Source organism: Xenopus laevis, chromosome 3S (genome assembly GCF_017654675.1).
Source record: "Xenopus laevis strain J_2021 chromosome 3S, Xenopus_laevis_v10.1, whole genome shotgun sequence".
NCBI classification, from domain to species: Eukaryota; Metazoa; Chordata; class Amphibia; order Anura; family Pipidae; genus Xenopus; species Xenopus laevis.
In genome coordinates, this window is record NC_054376.1 from 9235932 (window position 1) to 9262500 (window position 26569).

A 26569-nucleotide genomic window follows, 5' to 3' on the forward strand; every position below is an offset into this window, starting at 1 on the left:
TTAGAGTACATCCAGCAAGGATATGTCTATGACCAGTAATTCAGAAGGAATGATAGTTATGTAGGAGGAATGTCTGTTTTCCCTAGGTTGCCTCCTGAGCTGAGAAATCTTCCAAAACAAAATTCTCTTTAAATGCTCTCCATATCAAGCCTAACATATAAAGGGACTTATTTATTAAGCTCCAAATTTTTCTGGTCGGACTTTTAAAGGGGAAAATACAATTATTTCAGAGAAAAAAACGTGATTTTTTTCAAGGTTTATTAAAGTCCGATGGTGTTAAAGGAGAATTCAACCCCTTATTAAAAAAAACCCTACCCTACATAGACCCCCCTCCCTCCTCCCCCCCAGCCTAGCTGCTACTCCAGGTAAATGGCCCTAACTTTTTACTTACCCCTCGGTGCAGATTCAAGGACTCGAAGTTCACGGCAGCCATCTTCTTCGGGTCTTTTTCTGGTGCTTTGGCAATTTCAGTGACTTTCGGCGCATGTGCAGTTGTTCGGGACTGGCAGACTGCTCCAACTGCGCACGCACCGACACGCCACTTACTTCCCAAAGATTACCAAGGAGAAGAAGATGACTGCCGTGAACTCCGCTGGATAGAATCTGCACCGAGGGGTAATTGAAAAGTTAGGGGCATTCACCTGGGGTAGCAGCTAGGCTGGGGGGGGGTCTATGTATGATAGGGGGGGTAGGGCAGGGTCGAACTGTGGGGCCGGGGGGGCCCACCTCTCGACCCCTTATTGTGATGCTGCGCATGCTCAAAAGGAGCAAGAACAGGAGCACCAGAGCACTGGGGAGATTGCGGGTGGCAATAACAGTACCGGTACAGTTCAGAATGGTTAGGGAGGCAACAGGGCCGGATTTCAGCGGCGGGCGCCCTATTTCACGTGGTCCTAGTGCCGCTGAAATCCGGCCCTGTTGCCTCCTTAACCATTCTGAACTGTACCGGTACTGTTATTGCCACCCGCAATCTCCCCAGTGCTCTGGTGCTCCTGTTCTTGCTCCTTTTGAGCATGCGCAGCATCACAATAAGGGGTCCAGAGGTGGGCCCCCCCGGCCCCACAGTTCGACCCTGCCCTACCCCCCTATCATACATAGACCCCCCCCAGCCTAGCTGCTACCCTGAACTCTACCGCTACCGTTATTGACCCCTGCTGCCTGTATTGACCCTGGCCTGTTGACCCTGCTTGAACTCCGCCTGTACCGACCACTGCCTGTCTGACCCTGCTTGAACTCCACCTGTACTGACCCTGCTTTTCGTCTACTCCCTGAACTGTTGCCTTCTGTCCAAAATCTTGGAAACGCACGCGCCCCTGTGCTCATTCAGAATATCTGTTTCAGCTCCTCGCCACTTATCCGGGCCTGCAGGCAAGGGTCAAAACCGGAATCAAAACAAGACAGAATCACACCCAGATACTAACGAATTAGAAGTGTGCAACATGCATGGCTTAGAAAAGCCCAGCACCAGAAGAGGATGGCAGCACCACGCAGTGGGCATCCCCGCCGGCCCACTAGACCACCGGGGTATGTTACATAAATATTTGGCTCTGGATATTGCCTTTTTTAATGGAATAAGAGACCTCTATTTACACATGGTATTAATAAATCCAAATTACCAGCTGTTACAAAAAGTTCTCTATTAAAATTTCAAAGTTTCCACCCCCCTAGATCATCGTTGTTTCATCAGCAGGGGCATAAGGTGGTGTCCCAAACCAGAGAGAGTGTTCCCATGTTAAAATTACTTATTAGTGGAGTGGGTACGTGTATATGTGTTGGGAAGGTTTTCTGTTCTGCAGATTGTTCCTATTTTCTCTGATAGATTCTGTGAAGTATTAAGTTGTATTAAGTTGTTTCGGTGAATAGCGGAAGGAGCAATCTTGTCCATTGACGCACAAGCGTTCTTAGTTCAAATCACATTTCTTTCATGTGCTAATTCTAATTGCATTGGACCTACACATAATTATCCAAACTGATGATTGTGCTTTCCTTATTTATCAAAGGGGCAATTGAAAAGTTACAGTTGAATTCAGCCATTACTAAAGATACATAGAACGAAATAGAAGAAACTAAAAACTTCGTATAAAAATTGGGAAAAGATTAATATAAAAACTAAACACACACAAACACACATTTTTAACATATTTTTTAAATGTAACATTTTTAACATATTTTTTAAATGTAACATTTGAAGTAAAAAAATTTTTTTGCATAAATATAACATATTTTTTGAATTCAAATTTCTTGATGGATTTGTGTCTATTTTCAGACTAACTTGCTATGTTTTCATCACTGTAATGTAATGCTTAATTTGCAATCTGCAGTAAATGTATAATTTTTATTAGAATCATTAGCGAAACCAACCAACAGCCAATCAGAGTACAATCATCTTCAGGGTACTACACCAACCTGTAAGCCATAATTCAAAGGTTAACAGAGCCAACTACCAGTTTCCATAGGGGCAGCATCAAAAATATGAAAAAAAAAATATTTTTGATACAGCACACTCTAAAGAGTTACTGAAGTTTATCACATGGCTAAGGGCACCTGGTAAACGAACAACATGTTTAGCCCCATGTTAGTTTTTAGAATTACATATTAAAAAAAAAAAATTTAGTGCAGGATTCTGCTGCACAAATAACTGATGAATTTGGAAAAGAACACGTTTTCCTGTCACAGAATTCTTTTAAAAGAACAAACCAAAACATTACTGTACTTCTTTGGATAATCCCATTCCAGGCATGTGACACTTAGGAGGTTATTTACTAAACCCCGAATGCATAAATCACGAAATTTTCGGAATTTATTAAACCCAGATGATGGAAAAGTCCGAATCTGAAAATCCAGCATCTCGTACCTGTCGAGTTTGCATATAAGTCAATAGAAGAGGTCACAATGGTTTTTTTTATGTGCGCAGCGTTTCGTGCAATACCCCGAAGTTTTCGGAGTTTTTGGGTGAAAAATCCGTAAAAATCGTGAAAATTTAATTTTTTTTCCCGCAAAGCAAATCTTCGGGAAAATGTAATAATAAATAAGCATAAATAACCCAAGCAGATTTGATCTGAGTTTGTAGCAGAAAACATTTAGATAAATTCAGACTTTAATAAATAACCCCCTTAAAGGGGCAACAAATCCCCTTGTTCAATGAATAGGGCTTATGCTGAGCATACTTTTTTGGTGTTGTTTTAACCATGAAAAATCCATGTTTTTTGTTACTTCTTGAGCTCAAGAGGAACATTTAAGATACTCCATGTTTGGTCCTTGTGAGGTAGACAATTAGATTACCCGTATATAACCTCCTTTATGGCAGAGACACACGGGAAAATTCGGGGAGATTTAGTCGCCCAGCGACTAATCACCTCTTTTTCGGGCGACTAATTTCCCAGAAAAGCCTTCCTGCTGGCTAGAATCTAAATTGCTGGCGGGATGGCACTCGGAGCAACTTGTTTTCCGAAGTCGTTCCGAAGTTTCCTCGTCAGGCAACTTCGGGCGACTTCGGAAAACGAAGCGCTCCGAGTGCCATCCCGCTGGCGATTTACATTCTAGCCAACGGGGAGGCATTTTGGGGAGATTAGTTGCCTGAAGAAGAGGTGATTAGTCGCTGGGCCTGTGTCTCTGCCCTTAACACTTGTTTTGTAATCGAATTAACTACCTTACAATGACCAAACATGGAGTAGCTTCATTTCCCTGATTGCACTGTTTAGCTCAAGGAATAACAAAAACTATGGATTTTTTTGTGATCAAATTAGACAATAACTATGTTCAGCACAAGCCCTGTTGACTGAATTCATGTTTGACAACTGAAAGAATTGTTCTCTCTAATTAAGAAGGCAGATGATTAATACATGACTTTCATGTACTGTTATTGAGACAGCATTTGCCAGCAATTTCATGTACCTAAAAAAATAATTAATGAACAAAAGACATTCATCAGACATTATTTGCTTGACTGCTGTAGACAACTTGCTTGTTAATTTATAAGCTCTAATTAAGGAGAAGGGGTGCAGCGTGGCAAAAATGTTAATCACTGGTTTGTTTTTCCCAAGAAAGAGAATGTTAAATATTTAAAGAATATATATATTTCCAAGGAGGGTTCAACTTGTATGTGCTTAAAAGGAAAAGTTTAGTGTAATTTGCTGCATTATATTTAAATAGTAATTAGGTTATTTAGGCAGAAGATTTAGCAAAGCAAATTTTTTTTTTAAAAAAATTTACAGATCCGTTTCCCTCTTTCATACAAGGAAAAAACGAATAATTTATTGAGTATTTACCATTACCATTTAGCATTATTCAAAGTTCTTCTTAAAACCATGTATAAGTCAATGGCAGATGGTCCTTTTCACCTTTGGAACATGTTTTATGCCTTCATGGTTCTCAAAAGTTTTGGGCTTTTAGTATGTTCAGTTGCAAATATACCGTTCCATGTATGGTCTATTTAATTGCTGTCCTGTTGGCTATATACCAAAATTAATTTGTCTTTAAAGTATGTTCAGACTTACTAGGGCTGCTATACAAAGAGGGCTCTAATAAGTCAAGTGGTGGAGTTTGGTGAAGATAAAGAGTTGTACCTCTTAAAGGGATACTGTCATAGGAAAACATGTTTTTTTCAAAACACATCTGTTAACAGTGCTGATCCAGCAGAATTCTGCACTGAAATCCAATACATATTGTCAGTTTCCCAGCTGCCCCCAGTCATGTGACTTGTGCTCTGATAAATTTCAGTCACTCTTTACTGCTGTACTGCAAGTTGGAGTGATATCACCTCCTTCCCCCCCCCAGCAGCCTAACAACAGAACAATGGGAAGGTAACCAGATAACAGCTCCCTAACACAAGATAACAGCTGCCTGGTAGATCTAAGAACAACAAAAATATTTTTTTTAAAAGCTAAGTCCCCCCATTAAACCCCCATATCAAGGGTTAATTAACCCTCAATATTCGACCCTCGAAGTTAAATCCTTCGACTTCGAATATCGAAGTCGAAGGATATAGCGCAATTCGTTCGATCAGATTGGATTTTAATCCATCAATCAAACGATTTTCCTTCGATCATAAATTGGTTAAATAGCCTATGGGGACCTTCGGTAGGTTTTAGTTGGAGAAGTAGGTGGTCGAAGTTAAGAGACAGTACTTCGACTATCGAATGGTCGAATAGTCAAACGATTTTTAGTTTGAATCGTTCGATTCGAAGTCGTGGTCGAAGTTGCCAAAAAAAAACTTCGAAATTCGAAGTATTTTTTATTCTTATCCTTCACTCGAGCTAAGTAAATGTGCCCCTAGGTAAGAGAAATAACAGCCTGCCAAAAAGTAGTTCCATCCTAAAGTGCAGGCACAAGTCACATGACTGGGGGCAGCTGGGAAACAGACAATATGTCTAGCCCCATGTCAGATTTCTAAATTGAATATAAAAAAAATCTGTTTGCTTCTTTTGTGGATTGGATTTCAGTGCAGAATTCTGCTGGAGTAGTAATATTAACTGATGTGTGTAAAAAAAAAAACATGTTTTCCCATGACAGTATCCCTTTAATGACTGAAGAAGATCACCAGTGAGCAAGAATAGATTATGTGCCCCTTTTAAAAAAAAAAAAAGGTTAGCAGAGCAATTCAGAGCTTCAGTTGGTGGTCTCCATGTAGAGGTTCTGATTAGTACAGAATACAGACTTCTGTTCTGTTGCCAGTTCAGATGAAAATAATTTTGGAAGGCAGCCCAGAAACAGGAATTTGTCATAGGCAGCAGCTGTAATAAACTAATATACAGCTTATGCAAATTGTGCTCTTTAAAGGCCTATTAATACATAGGATGAATGTAATTCTGTACATGGGGGAGGCCGGAATTTAATGGAGGGTAATGCCGTTGCTTTGAGAACTGGTGGTGTCTGAATAACATTGCTTTTGTGCTAAGTCCTTCTGTATCAATATACATAAGGATTTAGCACAAAAGCAATGTCTTAAATTTGCCTTGTTTCTGAGGCTAATTTGGTTTGACAAAAATTAAACAATGTAAGACAGATATTAGAATTTCAAGCTATTTTTTGTGTACTTCGACTAGGGAACGAACAGTCCAAATTCGATTCGAATTTGAAAAAAGTTAGAATATCGAAATTTATCATGTATTGTCTCTTTAAAATTCGACTTTGACCATTCGCCATCTAAACCTGCCGAATTGCTGTTTATTTGCCTATGGGGGACCTCCTAGAACCTATTTGGATCAACTTCGAATCGATTTTGATCGATTGCGCTATTAAATTGATTCAAACAATTCGAATTCGGCCGAATACGGACCTATTCTATCAAAATCGGACCTATTCGAACCAAAACTTCGACTTAATTTCGGTTGGTGTTTTTGAATTTGAATTTCGAAGTTTTTTCAATTCGAAATTCGACCCTTGATAAATAAGCCCCTAGGTATTCATTGTTGTATTTGTTTTTGAACAAGTTGTTGTTCAATTTAAAGTAATAGCCACTAGCAGCCCCCTGTCCCTTCCATCCTTATCGTTCAGCCCCACAATAAAAAGCAGAGTAAGCCTGAGACTTTTTATGCACCTTGCTGAAATTATTTGTCCTATTTTATGTTATTAATGAGTGTGTGGCAGCTACAGACATGTGAACTCCTCCGTATTTAAAGGACAAGGAAACCATTTCCACTCACTTTTATCCATGTTAAAGATCACATTTTCCTATACCTACTCGCTTATGTTATTTTGCAGAATGAGGCTTAAAGATGGCTGCCTTGTGTTCATTGCGCATGCACAAACTGTCCTGTTTTTCGCAGGATTTTGATTTTTGACAGCTCAATCCGCAGTTCCGAATTGTTAATCCCAAATGTGGTTGTTATAGGCGGAAGAGTGAGCCGTGACCGGGACCTTGGAGCTAGTTCTGGTTTAGTAACATTCGAATTTACTCGAATGGGAGGATATTTATGAAAAAACTCAAACGTCTAATATGCAATCGAATACGAACGACCCGAAAATTCAATACAAATTTGAATTGAGTTTTCCTCTGGGTTCGGGACTCTGTTTGTAACATTTAAATTTACTCACAACTCAAATGGGAGGTTATTTATGAAAAAACTGAAACGTCTAATATTCGATCGAATACGAACGACACGAAAATTCAAATCAAATTTTAATTGAGTTTTCCTCTGGTTTTGGGACTCCGTTTGTAACATTCCAATTTACCTACAACTTGAATGGGAGGATATTTATGAAAAAACTCAAACGTATAAACGTATAATATTCGATCGAATACAAATGACCCGAAAATTCTAAATTCCAATTTGAATCAAGTCTTCCTCCAAAAAAACACTTGAATGTCAGGAAAGCAATTAACATCTTTAAATGGTTCAACGGACCTCTGCCAATGACTTGTACATGAACTCGGCAAGTGTTAGGTGGCGAATATCCGAATTAGAACTGTTTCCAGGGCCGAGATGTGATATAAATCTCACTTTGAAATTTAAATTAAATTAGAGTTGGTGATTGAAAATTCGAATTTGTGAATTTTTTTATTTGATTTCGATTTTACATGAAGTACAAGGTGTAAATCAAGAATAAATGTTAACAATTACAAGAAATAACAAGAATTACAGTAAATACTATAAAAAAGGAATAGTACAATGTTTGTCAAATAACGGTAAATTGTAGGATTACATTTTTGTATTATTCTGCTATCAGGATAAGATTATGTAGGCATTATGATTTCATGGAACAATGGAGGATATTGTTGATTTTGTCTCTTTCTATATGAATTTGTGAATTTTCAACAAAAAATTTTTTTTTCAAGAATTCAAATTCGACCCTTAATAAATCTGCCCCTAAATCTGTTCCAGATTCAACTTGCCAGTGGATTTTTGTACATTTTGAATGTCCTGTTGTCACATGGGCTAACAATTTTCCCTAATGTGTTACTGGGTACATGTAGAAGGAAATAAATGAGACTTAGGGGCAGATTTATCAAGGGTCGAATTAAAATCCTTGGAATTCAAATACCGAATTCGAAGGATTTAGCGTTAAAATAGCATTCGATCGATTGAATAACGATTCAAACGATTTTTAGCGATCAATCAAAGGATTTTTATTCAATGCCAAAAACTTGCATTGGAAGGTCCCCATGGGCTAATATGGCAATTCCGTAGCTTTAATTTGGCGAAGTATTGAAATCGAAGGATTTTTAAAGAGACAGTACTTCGACTATCGAATGATCGAATATTCGAACGATTTTTACTTTGAATCAAAGTAAATTAGAAGTAGTAGTAGTATCCTATTCGATGGTTGAAGTATCCAAAAAATTACTTAGATATTCAAATTTTTTGGACTTCGAAAATTCACTCGAGTTTAGAAAATCTGCCTCTAAAAATCCCTGTAGTTAGTAATAACTGTGTATATGAAATCCAGTCTACATGATGGGTATTAAAAGAAATGTTAGACTGCAGTTTCCCATTATGGAGAGCTGATTTCATATATATATATATATATAAAACAATAGTTACCCTACCAGATAGTTGTTTAAAACAAACCCATTTGTCATCTAAAGCCTTTTTAAAGTCAACACTTTTCTTTCTTTGACATGTTTTTCTTAGCTACTGATGATACTCCAGGGCTTCATACTTCCAGCGCGGACACTGTTTCTAATCCCATCTAAAAGTAAAAGAGGTATGCCGGCCACCTAAATATTTAGACAGTACGTCAGCACCTACTGTACCAAAATGGCTGTTAAAAGAAAAAAATAAATTAACAAGACATAAACAGATGGGCAATAATGAATCTTTGATCTCTGACTTGACCCAGAGTAGAGAAACATGTAATTGAAAGTGTTATTTATGGTCAGAGGGCAACTTAGTATATTTTACCCCAATTTACCCACAATGTAATGTTATTCCCCAGTATTTGAGAATTATTCGGACCTCTGCCACTACTTGATGTATCACTCAAAAGGCATTGGTTGCACTTGGGTCTTTTTTTGCGTTCCAAACGGCAGTGCGTTGCGAGCATGTGTAATTGATCTGCTGCAACTGAGAGCACTTATAGGAACAACGCAAAAGGGAAACCTGTACTTACCTTCTGTTACGGACAAAGTGTGAATTACAAGACTCTTTAATCCAGAGCAGTGCTGTCCAACTTCTGTGGTTCTGAAGGGGCGATAATGGAAGCCAGTGTTAGCCACTCCCTGTTTTTAAACCACACCCATGTTAAACCACACCCACATTACCACAAGACCATGTCCACATTAGGGGGCAGATTTATCAAGGATTGAAATGAAAATTAGAATCTTCGAATTCGAATTTCAAATTCACATTTCGAATTAAATTTTGAATTTAATAATTCAGATTTCGAATTAAATTTTGAATTTAATAATTCAGATTTCGAATTAAATTTTGAATTTAATAATTCAGATTTCGAATTAAATTTTGAATTTAATAATTCAGATTTCAAATTAAAATTTCAAGTTTATTTTAGTGTAATCAGACTAGGGAATAGTCCAAATTCGATTCTAGTTTTTTTTAAAAAAATCGAAATTCAAATTTTGAAATTGATCATGTACTTTAAGAATTCGAATTCGACTATTCCCCATTTAAAGCCTGTCGAATTGTTGTTATAGCCTATGGGGGACGTCCTACAATCAATTTGGAGTAGTTTGGTGGACTTTTGAAAATTAGGGATGCGCCGAATCTACTATTTTGGATTTGGAATCTTTCGCAAAGGATTCGGTGGTTCGGCCGAATCCAAAATAGTGGATTTGGTTTATCCCTAATTTTCAAAACTCCACCAAACTACCGAACCAAAACCTAATTTGCATATGCCTAATTTGCATATGCAAATTAGGGGTGGGAAGGGGAAAAAAATTGTATTTCCTTGTTTGGTGACAAAAAGTCACGCGATTTCCCTCCCGACACTAATTTGCATATGCAAGTTAGGATTAGGATTTGGTTCGCTCGGGCAGAATCCTGTCTGAATCCCGAACTGAATCCTGGATTCGGTGCATCCCTATTGAAAATCAAGGTTTTTTTTGGAGTTTATGGGAGTTTTTAGAAACAACCATAAATACGAAGTTCGACCCTTGATAAATCTGCCCATAATTGTGGTAGCACACCAGAAAAACCAAATGGTTGGTGCTGACTCCAGGGATATCACTTATCACTCACATGAGAAAAAAGTTAAGTCATACTAAAGGTGGCCATACACGGAGAGATCCGCTTGTTTATCGATGACGCCAAACGAGTGGATCTCTCTCCGATATGCCCACCTTGAGGTGGGCAATATTGGCCTGATCCGATCGTGGGCCCTAGGGCCCAACGATCGGATCCTAATGAATGGGATGCGAACAGATGCGGCTGCGATCCGACGGGATTTTTTGTCCCATCCGATCGAGATCTGGCCAACTTTTGGCCAGATCTCGATCGAGGAAGCCCGTCGGGGGGCCCATACACGGGCCAATAAGCTGCCGACTTGGTCTGTCGGTTGCTTTAATCGGCCCGTGTATAGCCACCTTAAGACATTAAAGGGTTTAATTAATGACGTTAGAGATCGCCACAGTCCTCTGGATTGAAATTCCACCACTCTCCATTTATTTATATGGAATTTGAAAGGCGTATTTAACAAAGGATGGATTTTCACTTTAACCCATTGATAAATACTCTTTTAAAAATCCCATAAAAATGAATGAAGAGTAATCTCTAACTTCACTCTTTGATAAATATACCCCATACCCTTAAATTCATATGCCTCATTTCCCCCTGTGGATAACACAGCACCCCCCCCACACACACACACATGACAAACACCTTAGGGGACCCTAACAACACTTTTAAAATACAGGTATGGGACCTGTTATCCAGAATGCTCGGGACCTGGGGTTTTCCGGATAACGGATCTTTCCTTAATTTGGGTCTTCGTGCCTTAAGTCTACTAGAAATTCATTTAAACATTAAATAAACCCAATAGGCTGGTTTTGCTTCCAATAAGGATTAATTATATCTTAGTTGGGATCAAGTACAAGCTACTGTTTTATTATTACAGAGAAAAAGGAAATCATTTTTAAAAATTTGGATTATTTCGATAAAATGGAGTCTATCGGAGACAGCCATTCCGTAATTCGGAGCTCTCTGGATATTGGGTTTCCAGATAAGGGATCCTATACCTGTACTAATAAACCCCTAGAATAAACCCCTACCAGGCTTATGATCCACAGGCAGAGCAGGACAACCATCAAAATGCTTGTGCATGGGATGGGAATATGTGTGGGTACAATGTTAATAGATTGACCTCAAATGAACCCTACTTTGTTAAATATTAAAAATGGATTCAGTTCAGAATTTTATTCTAAAAAAATCACTGTAATAAAAAAATTAACATATTTTTCAATTGTTAAATATTAGCTACAGGTTCAATATTGTTTACTTTGGAAAGGGAATTATCAATATTTAGAATGATACACGGATAAAAAAAACCAAAAGTTAATTACGTAACTGTGCTTTTTCCAAAGAAATTTGGTAATTTATTGGAAGAAATGTTAGAAACTGAAAACAGATCCAAATGAATATATTATACTTGAATAAAAAGGAAATTAAAAAAAATTTTACTTTTAGGGGCCCATTAACTTAGTTCGAGTGAAGGAATAGAGGAAAAAAAGTTCAAATTTCGAATGGTCGAATATGGCTACTTCGACCATCGAATGGGCTCCTTCGACTATGACCTTCGACTTCGAATCGAACGATTTGAACTAAAAATCATTTGACCATTTGATAGTCGAAGTACTTTCTCTTTAAAAAATTCTTCGACCCCCTAGTTCGCCACCTAAAACCTACCAAGGCCAATGTTAGCCTATGGGGAAGATCCCCATAGGCTTCCTAACAATTTCCTGATCGAAGGAATATCCTTCGATCGATGGATTAAAATCCTTCGAATCGTACGATTCTATCGAACTTTCTGGATTAATCGGCATTTACCGGTACGGATCTATGTCACGAAGTGAAATCGGAAAACTTTGTGACTTTTGGCCCATTCGCAGTAGATCCGTACCGGTAAATGCTCCTACTGCGCATGCGCCAGAAGATGTTGATTAATCCAGGAAGAAGACCGCTTGGGAGAAGATGGCGCCTGTGAACTCCGTGGACAGGACTTGCGCAGAGGGGTGAGTAACAAGTTAGGGGCATTTGCCCGGGGGGTACAGGTAGGCCAGGGGGGAGGGGGGGGGGCAACACAGGGGAGGAGGGAGGGTTTTTGCACCCAGGGAATTTCCTGCTCCTTTAAAGGAATGACAGAATAATATATGGTTGCCCAGTGCTGGTAAAACTGTTTTCTTGCTTTAGAAACCCCACTATAGTTTATATAAACAAGCTGCTGTGTAGCCATGGGGGCAGCCATTCAAGCACAGGATACACAGTTGGGCTGCCCTCATGGCTACACAGCAGCTTGTTTATATAAACTATGGTAGTACTTATCTGTTATCTACTGTGTATCCTGTGCTTGAATGGCTGCCCCCATGGCTACACATCAGCTTGTTTATATAAACTATAGTAGTACTTATCTGTTATCTACTGTGTATCCTGTGCTTGAATTGCTGCCCCCATGGCTACACAGCAGCTTGTTTATATAAACTATAGTAGTACTTATCTGTTATCTACTGTGTATCCTGTGCTTGAATTGCTGCCCCCATGGCTACACAGCAGCTAGTTTATATAAACTATAATAGTACTTATCTGTTATCTACTGTGTATCCTTTGCTTGAATGGCCTACCCCATGGCTACACAGCAGCTTGTTTATATAAACTATAGTAGTACTTATCTGTTATCTACTGTGTATCCTGTGCTTGAATGGCTGCCCCCATGGCTACACAGCAGCTTGTTTATATAAACTATAGTAGTACTTATCTGTTATCTACTGTGTATCCTGTGCTTGAATGGCTGCCCCCATGGCTACACAGCAGCTTGTTTATATAAACTATAGTAGTACTTATCTGTTATCTACTGTGTATCCGGTGCTTGAATGGCTTGAAAAACTCAGAAAGTAATAGCGGGTGAGTTTCTAATGAAGTCAATGATAATGAAATTTCCCAGTTTATTAAAACATTTTGGATTTTCAGCCTCACTGAAAATGAATGGAACAAATACTTGCTTGTGTTCAACGTTTTTTTTTTTCTTAAATAAGCCAGTGCTCAAGGAAAAGCTTGAGAAATATGAGAAAATACAGAAAGACCCCGCATTTGGAAAATTCCAAGTCTTGAGCAATCCAAATAATAGATCCCATACCTGTAATATATTTTTGAAAATGAGAAGCTTTCTATAATGTATTGATGTCCATATAACGCTACATTAGAAGCAATTTACATGTATCTTGATACCGGATATACGTTCAGGAAATATATATGTGCAGACATTATATAATGTTAATAAAGCATAAAAATCTATTCATTTACAAATCTATTCCCAAAACTGGTAGAACAAATACATAACATAAACAGTTTTGTTTGTTCTAGTTTAGTTAAGTAAACAGTTCAATATGTGTTGAGAACAGATTATTGGTCTTGCTATAAAGGCAGAATTTCAGTAATAAATTTATATAATAGGAATAATTCAATTCATGTGACTATCAATAAATAGCCAGTTAACTAGCTATCTATGTATACATTGCAAAAATATTCAAATATTCACAATATTGCCTAATTTTTGTTTGACTAGCATATTGATACATGGGTCCTGACTGCTGCCCCGACCTGCCCCTTCTCAACCCAGGTCCATCCCAGCCTGAGACTGAGAAGATACTTAAAGGGATACTGTCATGTGAAAAAACATTTTTTTCAAAATGAATCAGTTAATAGTGCTGATCCAGCAGAATTCTGCACTGAAATCCATTTCTTAAAAGAGCAAACAGATTTTTTTATATTCAATTTTGAAATCTGATATGGGGCTAGACATATTGTCAATTTCCCAGCTGCCCCAAGTCATGTGACTTGTGCTCTGATAAACTTCAATCACTCTTTACTGCTGTACTGCAAGTTGGAGTGATATCACCCCCTCCCTTTCCCCCCCAGCAGCCAAACAAAAGAACAATGGGAAGGTAACCAGATAACAGCTCCCTAACACAAGATAACAGCTGCCTGGTAGCTCTAAGAACAGCACTCAATAGTAAAATCCAGGTCCCACTGAGACACATTCAGTTGCATTGAGAAGGAAAAACAGCAGCCTGCCAGAAAGCATCTCTTTCCTAAAGTGCAGGCACAAATCACATGACCAGGGGCAGCTGGGAAATTATCAAAATGTCAGATTTCAAAATTGAATATAAAAAAATCTGTTTGCTCTTTCGAGAAATGGATTTCAGTGCAGAATTCTGCTGGAGTAGCACTATTAACTGATGCGTTTTGAAAAAAACATGTTTTCCGATGACAGGATCCCTTTATGGGATTCTGTCATTTTATATGTCATTTTTATTTCTCAATTACACTGTTTACACTGCAAAAAATTCTCTCTACCATGTAAAAGTTCATTCCTGAACTAACAAGTGTATTTAGTGGTAATATTGGTGTGTAGGTGCATCTCAGGTCATTTTGCCTGGTAATGTGCTTTTAGAAAGAGCCAGCACTTTAGGGTGGAACTGCTTTCTGGCAGGCTGTTGTTTCTCCTACTCAATGTAACTGAACATGTCGCAGTGGGACCTTGATTTTACTATTGAGTGCTGTTCTTAGATCTACGAGGGAGCACGAGGAAAGTTGTCTTGCATTGGGGGTGCTAAAACGAATTTTCACATAACAGTATCCTTTAAAGGCACGTCGGACCCACCTGAGGATAGATTTTAGTGCACTAGAAATTAGTTTTAAAGGACATGGTACCTATCCACACCCAACCCACTTCTAATGTTGATGAGTTTGACTATACTGACTGCACACACAGTCAAAAAATAATTCTGAGGAATATTGACCATGGGTCCTGTGGGTTTAAGGCCAGTCCAGACAACACTGCAGTGAAATTTTGTTATCTTTGATATATTTTCATATCAGGATTGCGGGGCCGCATCAATGAACATATTCGGTGATCCGAAGGGATTTTTAACCCTGCCCGATCGACATCTGGCCAACTTCCGGCCAGATATCGATCGGGGAAGCCCATCTGAGGGCCCAAACACACGGGACAATAAGCCACCGACTCGGTCTGTCAGCAGATTGTATCTGTCCCGTATATGGCCACCTTTAGAGAATAAATTGTATTTGTCCTGTACTTCATTAGTTTGAAAATTCCATAACAACTGGGACAGTATAACCTGAATTTTATTCAGCACTGGTTGATTGGCCATCATTTTTATTTTCCAAATGTTTCTTTTATTACACTGAGAAAAGTTCTAACCATGGTAAAAGTGGCCCACCTCCTTCAAGGTCTTAATTTGTCACATTATGGCACTGTAATAGAAAGACACAGCTGTTTCTTTTGAAGGTTAGTGAAAGTCTAAGGCTTCCTAAGTGGTGGCAGCAAGTGACAATGTTGTTGATGGATTTAAAAGACATGACAATTCATCATCTGACACATTATAATTACATTTGTAAACGTATCTCTTGACCTTGTCCTCTAATGATCTTCTGCCTGCTTGAAGGGTTTCCCACGTTCTGCATGTTTTGCATCTGTTGCAGACTGTTCATTCTAATGCAGTTCTTATAGGTTGCGTCCACCCCAGTTGTTTTGGAGATAAATATATATATATTTTTTTTTTAAAAGCTCAATTGTGGGAACATTTGATCAACCAGGACCAATGTCCTAGCCCTTTGAAAACCTGAATAAGGATCAGAAAACCGTATTTCACAGTATCTTTCTTCTTGTTTTCTTCTATTGAGCACAAAAGTTTTATCATATCGTTTAATTATATTCTTATTCTTTAGTTTTTCCATTTTGCATATTGTCCAATGTACAGTTGTTTGGTCATAAATGGTTCTGGGTCATATTTTAGTGTGCCCAAACTCTCCCAAGATTGATGAGTGCACTTAAAATATTCATGACTGAGTCAGACTCCTGTGTTCCAGCAATAGAACCAAGAACTTAACTCAGACAATAGTTAATGGGGCAGCATACGGATAATTTGCAGCTAAGACCTGTCATCGTGTGTAGTGGTGGATAAATTACAAGCCATGAGAAGACATTTTTAATGATCTTTTTATTTTGTTTACATGTCAGGTACAGGGATATGAAAGCTTTAGAAGGTGAACTCTAAGGCAAATGTATGGAGAAAGTTGAGGTCTGGAACTTCTATCTAGAGTATGTGGCAGATGTTTTAAGGGTATTTGCTAACTGAACCCTACTTTCTAATAATAAATATTTGTTCATTTCCTAGAAATACATTTATGATGAAAGATTCTAAGTTAGATTTTTTTCTTTCATTCACAGGTCATGTGAATAATGCGTCAAACTGAAGCCTAAAATGCTAAAGAAATGTAAGGAGCCATTATAGATTGCAGCAAGCCAAAGAGAGCAAAAAATTTTCCATTGGTTTCTTTTGTTTTCGGTAAACCAAAAGAATAGAATTATATCACTATGGATCTTGTTACAGATTAATATCTTATGTGTAAAACCTGTTTGCAAACTTTATTTGATGGAATACATAGACGAGAAGGATGAGATTGGACCAGTTAATCATTTTATGGAATTTGATAACATGGGACTGGGGATACCATTATCAAGGCCCAGAGCCTCAGCCAACCAGACAAAAGCCATCTTTGGCTAAAAGAACTTCGTACCAAAGAGTCAAGAGTCTCTGCTAGGGTTGGTTGGAGTCAAGAGCCTCAGCTAAAGACAATGGTGTAAACAGGCAAAATTCACCTTTTGGCTACAAAACTTTATACCACCTAAATCAAGATCATCTGCCGGGGTATGCTGGTATCAAGACCTAAAGCCTTAGCAATGGACAATGGTATAATAGGCAAAATCCATCTTTGGCTCCAAGATGTTGATACTAAGGCCAAGACATTAATCAAGACATTCTGCCAGAATCACTTCTTCCCTTGCCATGTTTCAAGAAAATATGTGTATACGGACGAAGGCTACATTTCAGGTAGGATTAATTTAAATTTATTATCTGATGGATAAAACTTGGTTCTTTTTGTTTTGCTAAACATATAGCAGTGGTTCCCAAACGGTGAGGCTGGCCTACATGGAGGGATTAGAGCAGGAGGGCTCAGCTTGATGGTGAATGGTGAGATTTGGGTATAATATCTATTTGCTCTTCTACATTACTCCTGAACACCCAGTTGGAAGGCCAGTTAGATCTTTAGGGTCTGATTTATTCACTGTTGGCTTGATTTGCAGCAAGAAAAAATGCAAATTGCGGGTTTGCAATTTTTTATTTTAAACGAGAAGGAAAACCGTTAGGCATCCCAACGTGATTGTATTTACTTACCTGAAACCCCGGGCCGGTGCTCCTATCAGCAGAAAACTGCACAGCCACGGGAAGAGTGAAGAAGACTTTCCTTCTCCTTTAAATTTTAGTGGTCCTAAAATAGTGTCTATTTTCCCATTAATATTTGAAGTTAAATACATTTTTGCTTTACTAAAAGCATTTAATCTTAGCACGACAAATGTCTTTCATCTCTGTTTTTTTTTTTTCCTTGCCTGCATCCAGTCAAGTTTGTACACGACACCGACAGTTTTATTTTCATACGTAGCCCAAGACACTGCCAAGTAATCATTTTGTGGAATTTTGTTCCAGATCGTTTTGTGAATGAAAGCTGGTTTGTTCTGTGTTTGAGTTCTCAATCACCTCGTTTGACATAAAACCAGGTTTAGTGAGGTGAGACGGAGCCTGCAAAAAAAAAAAAAAAAAGCATAATATCCCATATATCAGGTTACAGGAGGAAGATCTGGAGATATTTGTTTTCTACAGAAAAGAGTAGGAAGAGTAGAGAGTAAGAATCAATAGATTGTATTGGGTAGACTGGGAACTGGGACCCCCAGTTAACAAATTATAACTAGTGAGCCCCCTGAGTTAGGATGAAGGCATCCCACAGAGCCGGCAACCTGCCTTATTCACCTGGTTGTTACATGCCATATAGTGGGTAATGAGGCGGAAAACCAGTGTTCCTAAAGCAAAAAGGCATAATCAGCATCCTTGCAAAGATCAAGTTACCGCATTCTCACGTATCCTGCCAGAAAAATGGATGTATTCATGACTTTTTCATGGCCATTTAGGTAAAAGGGACTAATTTATGACATATTGTACTATTGTGATTGTATACTCAACCCCTTTGTTGTTAAAGAAGAAATAATAGAGGCCATTGATTATTGTTCTCTTATCAATGTGTGTTTTGCCTTTAGTGATTCAGTGGTGTAAGGGTAAGGGCACATGGGCAGATTTGGGGAGATTTAGTCCCCCGGCAACTAATCGCCTCTTCTTCAGGGCGACAATCTCCCCGAACTACCTTCGTAAGGCAACTATAGGGCGACTTCGGAAAACGTAGCGCCGCGAGGGCCGTCCCGCTGGCGATTTTTCATTATAGCCAGCGGGAAGGCAGTTTGAGGAGATTGTCGCCCTAAAGGAGAGGCAATTAGTCACCGGGCGACTAGATCTCCCAAAATCTGCCTATGTGCCCTTACCCTGAGGGCAGAGACACACGGGCAGATTCGGGGAGATTATTTGCTATGAAATGCTCGCGTTGACGAAATAATGCTTTGTCAGTGTTCAGCTGCAGAGACGCTACTTCACACTTTAGTGAATTTGCATAGCAGTAGCGAATTTGCGTCTGGTGAAGTGGTGCAGAGTGTGGCGAAGCCTTTAGTGAATTTGCCCCATTGAGTCTGGAAGTGTGCAGCTGTGGTGTATGCACAATAGGGGCGGCAACAGGGGCCCGTCAGGACTGCAGGGCCTGCTTATTAACACAGCTGGTTCCGATATAATGATTAGTATGTTTGTAGGGATTGTAATGTACATTATATGATTCACTGCTCATGTCCGTGCGTTTTTCACTTACTTAACTGGTAAGGTGGCAATAGACGCACAGATAATATTGTACGAAACTAATTTTCGTACGATATTTGATGCGTGTATGGTGGGAAAAGAGCTGACCTACATCGGCAGAAGACTTCGATATCGGTTGGCTCATCGATCGGGCTGGACGGAAAATTTTGATTGGGTACCTTTGAAGGAACCCAAACATCGGCCATTGTTAGTGCTGAATCGTCAGATACAGGTAAAATTCTATTGTTTCTACCTGTATATCTGACGATTCAGCTCTACACATGTGTATTTTTTCCAAGAAAGATCGTAATTGTTACGTCTATAGCCACCTTAACAACCATCGATTAAAATGTAACTCTGAACAACTGTTCAATATACATTAAAGGAAACCCCTCAAACACTAAATTGCTCAGGGTAGAGTCCTGCGCGGAACCAATTTCTAAGGCGCGGACCTGACCCAAACCCGCAGCCTGCGACCCGAACCACAAACCGGATATTTGCCCACTCGCATCCCGCCGACCACCAACAAACAAGAAGTGATGTAGCTGCAGACTGGTGGTGACATCATCAAAAGTGGGCGGGGACAGAAACACATTTTGTAAATTTTTAAAAAAATATAGACAATATAATGTACGAGACCCGCAACCCGCAGACCCGCATCTATACCTGCACCTGAATATCCTACCCTCATTCTGCAGGGTACCCGCAAAAAAAGCTCTAGCTCAGGATTCCCTTGTAGGCTCTTTTTTATAGTTTTCAAGATAGTGGCAGTTTTTAAATGACTAATATAATTAATTTAAAACAATAATGCCATATACTGTTGATTTCAGCCAACAGACATTGTGAGGCAAAGAATGTCTTTCTTAGAAAATGAAGTAACCAAAGAAGAGTTGCCTGATAACACCTCTGCTTAGAGACTTTCCACTTCTTACAACATTAATTTTCAGCAGACTGTAGCCAGTCAGGTGACATGACCAGCAGGTGGCGTTGTTGTTTCACATTCATTATATTAGCAGCTTCAAAACTGTGCATTATATGGGATAATGTACCACGGACAGTGACTTGAGACCGATGGTCATGAAATGGCTCTGTGATTTCTAATATCCTTATATTTAACAATAGGGGATACATTATTGCCTGTTTTACAGCATATTATATGGGCTTTGGCATTCATTGTGTATTATGATAACGTGACCCAAATGCAGGGCATTTAAAAAAATATTTTACCTATTATGCTGGGTTTTTTCTGCTGTTAGCCCAGCGTTGTATTTCTGTTATGCACATGGATTTCTATAACATTTGGGGGTTTTTTTTGTGTATTTTTGGCAGCAGTAAATCCTCAGTGAGACAAAACATAAAAACTGTGCTCTTCAGAGGAAATGAGTGTCTTGAAAATCATCTCACGTTTGTGTTTGAACAGGAAGTTTGAAACTGATATGACATTGTTCCAAGAATTATGTTTTTCACGACCAGAAGGGTTGATTTGTTTTTTTATATATTTGTTACCCAGCAACAAATAAATACGTTAATCTTGGAGTGAGAACTAAAACTATAGCTTTGTGTGTGTTAATTTGTTGTTAGCCCAGCCGCAATGATGTTCAGTAAGGGGTAGATGCTGTTCAACGATATTCTGCTAATAATGTACAAGGCTGATGTAGGGTTGAAGTGAAAATTTGAATTTTATTTGATCAAAACTCTCAGATTCAATTGTAAATTATCCAAACTCAATTTGCGTTTTAATTGGAATTTGAATTTTGAGATTTATGGCCCATTAAGAACTCAAATTCGTCTATTCGCCACCGAAAACCTGTATAAGTCAATGGGAGAGGTCCAGGGATCAATTTGGTGATGTTTGCAGCCTCGAATCGAGTTTTTATAATTGGAATCAAATTTGATTCGAGTTTTCGGGTCGTTTCAGTTCGTCTGAGTTGAAAAAATTTGGTTTTAATAATAAATTTAGATTTTGACCAATCAAAGTTTTAAAAAACCCGCATGAATTCGAAATTCAACCCTTGATAAATGTGCCTCGGTGGGTTTGATAACATAAAGCGAAGCAAAATGGGGAGAGAGGTAATGAAAGTATGGATGCAACAAATCCACTTTTTTGGATTCAGCCAAACCCTCGAATCCTTCACGAAAAATTCAGCCGAATACCGAACTGCATATGCAAATTAGGCTTGAGAAGGGGGAAACATTTTTACTTCCTTGTTTTATGACAAAAAGTCACATGATTTCCCTCCCCGCCCCTAATTTGCATATGCAAATAAGGATTCGGTTTGGCTGGGCAGAAGGATTCAGCCGAATCTGAATACTGCTGAAAAAGCCTGAATCTTGGCTGAATCACGAACCGAAACCTGGATTCTGTGCGTCCCTAAATGAAAGAGAATAATAGAAATGTATGAATGGCAAAAGGGAATTCAATGGAGGGATAAAGAGAAGATGGGGGAGAGGAACAGCAAGTATTAGGGAAAGAATATAAAAGGTGAAGGTAAGTGGGGGGATGAGGAAAGTATTAAGAGAAAAGGGGTGAGGAGGAGACTATACTGGAACTTGAATGACAAGTGATGGGCAAATTTGTCCCATTTCACTTCACCACGAATTTCAATGGGGAAAAAAATCGCGAAAGTGTTTTTGCATCGGAACGTCACCGTGTCGAAAACATTTTTCGACGTCGGCAAAATTTCGTAAGAGATTTTTCGCTGCATATTAGCCCGTTTTCGGCCGCGGCAAAACGAGCAAATTCAATGTGAATTCGCTTATCACTAGTGACAAGACGAGCACCCACTTGGACATGAATATTAAAAGTAAACAGTTATAAATAGAACATGGACGAATAAAAAAGGAGAAAAGGGGGGTTCACTGAAATCTAGGGGGAGACCACTGGAAGAATTAGAAAGGAAATAATAGAATAAAAAAGAGAACGGAAGCAAGAATTAAAAATGGGACAATATATGTATGTGGCAAAGGTAACATTATCTTTATGAATCTTATACATTTGTGGGTAGACAGCTACAAGGCTGGGACTGGTATTAATTTACTAGCAATGTACTTTTTGGTACATTTAAATAACCAAGCAAACCACCCTTTGCCCAACTCCTCACCCGTAACACCACTCAAGTCCAGATTTAGAAACCGGGCAGAAGGTTTTAAACTAGACAGCTCCTTAAAACAGGGCTCTCCAAACCAACAATGGGTGGCAACTCTATCCAGGGACCAAGTAGTCATGCTTGCCCAATGTAGCCCACCATGTGGGTCACCTTAACTCAGAAGGTTGGCACAATGGACCGTTTATTGCATTTCTAACACAAGGGGCAATTGTTGCGCAGAGCATTGCAGGAGCGAAGGAAGAAAGAATTTGTTTTTTTTTTTATCCGAGCTGTTTGCTATTATGTTGTTGCTAAGTGAGACCTTTTCAACTCATCCATGCTTACATGCAATACTTTATTTTTCCTTCACAGCATTGCCATGTTTCCATAAACCCCATTTGAAAAAGGAAAAAGTTTCTGACAACTACAGAATCAGCTTTTGTTTCCTTAACATTCGCTAACAAAAATGTCATCATGACTTTGGTCTGCATTAAACATAAGAGCTCTGATTAGTACGGTTGCCCTAGTCCTTTGCTCTTTAAGCCATGGCCATGAGGTGCTAATGCTCACAATATGCCCCGGATTTGGTGGGCCATATTATTGCAAAGAGCCTGAGTTCACCTGAGTCAATGTGCCCTATAACCTTAAAAAACCTAAAAAAAAACTGAATATAAAATGAATGAGAGTGTTATTCTAAGCACTTTTGCAATGTATATTGTTTTTTTTTATTATTCCAAGATATTATGGGAGACATGTGCTGTTAATATGAATGAATTGTGTTACAACATCGCCACCTGCTGGTCAGTTTCTGACCAGTCTGACCACCAAGTGGTCAAGGAAGTTGTCTGGAGAAAGAAAGAGGCTGATGTTCTTCTGCTTAGGAAAACAATTAGAAACCTTACTCAAATCTTTCCTAAGCAGAAGAACATCAGAGCAGCCTCTTTCTTTCTCCTGACAACTTCCTTGACTACTTGGTGGTCAGACTGGTCAGAAACTGACCAGCAGGTGGTGCTGTTGAAACAAAATTCATTCATATTAACAGCACATGTATCCCTTAATATCTTGGAATAAAAAGAAAATAAATAATGAATGTAAATTACAAAAGTGCTTAGCATCAATTTTACATTGACTTATTTTAAAGGTTTACTTATCCTTTAATTACCACGTCAACTTACCTGTATCATACGCAGTAAGAGGTCTGTCAGCAGACTCTGTGGGTTCTGGCAAATGCCGGAAGGGCTGATGTAAGTTGCCACAGACAGTCACGATTTATTGGGCTAGTGGAAGGGCTTTTTGGCCCTTTGTGTGCCTGAAAGGCCAGGGCCTATTCTGAATCCCAGTAGTCCACTATCTAAAATTTGCACTAGAAACCTAATTTTCCCACTCGATTGACATGCATAGACCCACCACTGGAAGTCCTCTAGTACCCAAGTCAGTGGAGCACTAAGCATAATGTGGCGGGGCCTAGGCAGAATGGGGCGGAGCTAGGGTAGACCAGGGGAGGGTCACTATGCAAGGTAAGGGGAGGGTCTTTTGCACGGTGTTCTTTATGTATTTCGCAGGATTTATCCATTTATATTTGCCCAACTGATGGTTGTGGTGTCTACATTTTCAATAGACAGAGGTTCAATGAGGCTGTGACCATTTAAATATAAACCCATTATCAATACATCTAGGACATTGAGACATTTTGTCTCTACTTAAAAATGCCTTACCCTTTAAACAAAACAGTGATTATTTGTCCATGTATTAAGCTGGCCAACTACATCAAAGTCGTCCCTGGTTTGGCCAGTCCTACACACAGTGTTCATGTAATTCATTATAGGGGTGGTTCGCTTAAATTTTAAAATTTTAGTATGTTCTAGAATGGGCAATTCTAAGCAAATGGTCTCAGAATATCACGTAATAGAACCTAATAATAATAATAATAATGTGCTCTTCAGAGGTATCCTTTCCTTTGAATTGTGATTCAGCTTTGGCAAGACTCAGAATATCCACAAGGGGGAGACGTTTTATTGGACAATGCCCACCCAGCCAATAATACAAGTTATACTGGGTGTGTCAGTAAATATTAGATGATACACACAACAGACGGTTGAAAAGGATGTATTGAGTCACTGCTCTCTCGCTATATATACTGTATATATATATATATATATATATATATATCTATATCTATCTATATATATATATATATATATATATATATATATCTATATATATATATATATATATATATATATATATATATATATATATATTTATATATATATATATATATATATATAGTCAATACTAAGCAGCCGCACTCAAATCCGGACTTTAAATTCGAGTGCAGTGTTTGGGTAAAGTATATATAAAATTGTTCAAAGACCCGCACTTCACTTCTTTGTTTAATTAATTGATTTTATTTTATGCATATCATACATCCAATGTTTCGGCCCGCATTAGGGTCCACATTACGTCCTTAAAAGACCAGTAACAGAAAAGGCGACAGGGCGACGTTCCGTTGTGCGGCGTTTGATTTCTCCTCCCTGGCTATCTCCTATAAGGAAGGCAGGGAGGAGAAATCGAGCGCCGCGCGATGGATCGCCAGTTCGCCTTTTCTGAAGAGGAGTGCAAGAGGATTTTCGGTAAGTTATTTCTTAATAAAGCCTTAGCCATTTCAAAGTTTCGTTTGTCTTTGTGGGTTTTTTTTCGTTGTATACGAAACATTGGATATGCATTGAAAAATGAACACGTTGAATTCATGATACCATGGAGTGCGGGTCCTTCTGCTAAACTGTATGACACTCCGGTGACGTGATGTGCGGGTCAGGGTTTGCCTGACTCGTACCTGACCCTGACCCTAACCCGCCCTGCTACGACCCGCACCCGCTTCCGGGGGTCGTTTTATAGACCTGCACCGACCCGGCCCACCAATGACGTCACAGTGACATCACAAAAGGGGCAAGGCGAACAGACGCAAGACTATTAAACCAGAACCTGGAAGTTGGATGCCGGCATTTGAAGGTGGCGGGCGGGGAGAACAGGAGAAGAGCTCAACCTACACCCGCCCGCCACCCGCAAGGAGCACTGCGAGGTCGACCCAAACCCGCGGGTCGGCCTGCACATCACTAATTAATTAATTAATTACTTTTGAGTAAAGGTTCTTTTTTGAAAAAATTCCATGTGTGCACCAGCATCTGCTTACCTGTATTCTGAAATTCTGGGAGCACCAGGGTATATAATATATATATATATAAAATCGGACTGTTTCATCGCTCCCTGCTATCGCTAGTAAACAGATGTTATCAAACAGCCATTCGGTTGTGCAGGAAATTTGAGGCCGTATATCAGATCCTGCCTCAGATCATTCTTACAGATGTTATCCAGCATTATGTGAAGTGTGCAAAAAGGTTTAAAATGAAAGGGAATCTATAACCATCTCCCAAATCCTCTCTTATTTCATACATATGTTAGAATGCAGGTTTCTGCAGATATGGGCTTCCTGAAGGAGAAGACCCCTGCCACCCATACTGCTCCCTCACTTATTTCCACCGTATCCCTTTAACTGGCCTTTAGGTGTGATCAGCTGATCAGCGGCTGCAGGGTCCTTGTTTTAGGGTGCCAGGAAGCATATAGGGCGCCAAGAAGCTGATCTGTCATAGTTGTTTCGAGAGATCAGTGTTTGCAGCTCTTTACCAAGGAGCATTAGACAGAGCTTGATCCATACCTCCCAACATTTTGGGAATAGAAAGAGGGACAAAAAGATTTGCAGCGCGGCAATTGTTTTAGACCACGCCCATTTTTGGTGGACACCCCCTCTAATTGCCTAATTGCCATGTTAATTTTACAAAATTTGGCAGGTTATGAAAGTTGTGACACATTTTTATGTGTTATTAAAGTTTTGCTAATGAATGTGAATTGCACTTTAAGCTGCAAGTTTCCCTAAGAGACCTGCTTATCTTAAATTGTTACATTTGCTTCTTTGCGTACCTTAAATGGTTACAAATGTATCGAAGTGCAGCTGCTACGTGTTCTGGGCTCTCTGCCAAAAGCCAATTAAAGGATAAGTAAACCTTTAAAAAAGTGAATATAAAACTGACAAGGTTGCTATTCTAAGCAATTTTGTAATTTACATTCATTATTTATTTTCTTTCTCTTCCAAGATATTAAGGGATACATGTGCTGTTAATATGAATGAATTCTGTTCCAACAGCGCAGAAATGTCCTGACTTTCTCTTTGATCTCCTGCACTGAACAGCCAGAAAAACTTAAAGGATAAGTAAACCTTTAAAATAAGTGAATGTAAAATTTATGAAGGCGTTATTCTAAGCATTTTGTAATTGACATTCATTATTTATTTTCTTTCTCTTCCAAGATATTAAAGGATACATGTGCTGTTAATATGAATGAATTTTGTTCCAACAGCGCCACCTGCTGGTCAGTTTCTGACCAGTCTGACCACCAAGTAGTCAAGGAAGTTGTCAGGAGAAAGAAAGAGGCTGCTCTGATGTTCTTCTGCTTAGGAAAGATTTAAGAAAGGTTTCTAATTGTTTTCCTAAGCAGAAGAACATCA

At 39.0% G+C, this 26569-nt stretch overlaps 1 long non-coding RNA gene across 1 annotated transcript in view; it reads left to right on the forward strand.

Moving 5' to 3' along the window:
• The first annotated feature begins 1201 nt into the window (after positions 1-1201).
• LOC108712594 overlaps positions 1202-26569 on the forward strand; it is a 26631-nt gene continuing 1263 nt past the window's right edge. The window contains exons 1-2 of the long non-coding RNA XR_005966543.1: positions 1202-1524; positions 16360-17023. This is a non-coding gene — a long non-coding RNA (uncharacterized LOC108712594). The remainder of the gene's footprint in view (positions 1525-16359; positions 17024-26569) is intronic.